The sequence below is a fragment of the Silene latifolia genome, chromosome 4 (assembly GCF_048544455.1).
Source record: "Silene latifolia isolate original U9 population chromosome 4, ASM4854445v1, whole genome shotgun sequence".
Classification (NCBI taxonomy): Eukaryota; Viridiplantae; Streptophyta; class Magnoliopsida; order Caryophyllales; family Caryophyllaceae; genus Silene; species Silene latifolia.
Genome location: NC_133529.1, coordinates 69,481,837 through 69,483,240, shown reverse-complemented (window position 1 = coordinate 69,483,240; position 1,404 = coordinate 69,481,837). Strand labels below are relative to the sequence as shown.

The 1,404-nt window shown below is 40.0% G+C and overlaps 1 non-coding gene across 1 annotated transcript; it reads right to left on the bottom strand.

The window, feature by feature from the left end:
* Positions 1–900: 900 nt before the first annotated feature.
* Positions 901–1,007, bottom strand: LOC141654596 (small nucleolar RNA R71). Its single transcript, XR_012548152.1, has one exon. It is a non-coding gene; the product is annotated as a small nucleolar RNA R71 (small nucleolar RNA).
* Positions 1,008–1,404: the final 397 nt, after the last annotated feature.

Sequence of the window (1,404 nt, the reverse complement as noted above, 5' to 3'; positions counted from 1 at the left end):
TTGTGACACCCTAAGACATAGCTACTTGCAATCAAAGTCTTAAATCAATACCCGTCCCTTGGGATCCGACCTTTACTTACCTCTTTACTAAGAGTAGTTTGTGAAGTTATAAATATTGTTTTGGTTAGGTAGTGGCAACGACTAAGCACTAAGCATTACATACAAAATCGCCTCACCAAAAATGGCGCCGTTGCCGAGCACGGTGTTAAATCGATTTGATTTTCGTTAATTGTTTTTAGTTGGGTCTTTCTTTACCTTGGGGAAGTCAATCTCCTCAAGGTTGTTCTAATTGTTTTCTAGTTGTTTGATATTTTGCATGACTAGGAGATCACAGGGTAATTTATTACCTATTGATTTCGAGATTGAAAGGACCTTAACCAACAATAGAAGAGTTGCTAGAGGTACTTCAGGAGTTGTAGGTATTGGAGAGATTGTGGACATTCAACCAAATAACATTGAGTTTGTCAATCCTTTTCCAAGAGAAGGAGAGGATAACCCAATTCCAAACCAACCACAAAATCAACCCACAATGCCTAAATTTTCATCTCATTCTGTACCAACCGAGGAGAACCTACCAAACGGTACTCCTAAACCACCAAATTTAACCGGTAATTTCATTGCCAAATCCGCATTCATACAATTAGTTGAGAGAAGTCAATTTGGAGGGATGCCTAGTGAGGATCCTCATTCACATATGGAGACTTTTGCGGCTATTATGATGCAATTTCTCAAACCGGAGTTACTCAAGACCAAATCCGATGGGTATTGTTTCCTTTTTCTTTAATCGGTACCGCAAAGCAATGGTTGAAGAGCCTAGACAAGGCTACCCTTGGTATTGATTCATGGAAGAAGCTAGCACTTGCCTTCTACAAGAAATTCTATCCTCCGGAGAAGACTAATATGTTGAGAGCCCAAATCACCGGGTTCAAGCAAAGGGATGAGGAATCATTATATGAAGCATGGGAGAGATTTAAGGACACTTATCGTTCTTGTCCACACCATGGGCTTAGTGAGTGGTTCCTTGTTCAACAATTTTGGAACGGCTTATATGAAGACTCACGTAATGTGCTTAATATGGGATACAATGGGATGTTTACCGAAGTTGATGACAATCAAACATGGGCCAAAATTGAAGAAATGGCGGTTCATAATTCTCAATATAGTAGGCCTCGAAAGGCCATTAGAGGAGGAAAGCATGAGGTATATTCCATCACACAATTGGGTGCTCAACTAATTACTCATATCGACACCATCAATTTAAAGTTTGAGAAGGCCATGGCTAAGCTTGATAAAGCTTCCAAATCACTCAAACAACATGTCAATGCTATGGCGGCATCATCCTCAATTCCAAATGGAGTATGTGAAAGTTGTGGAACTTTGGGACATGAGCAAAATGAATGTAGG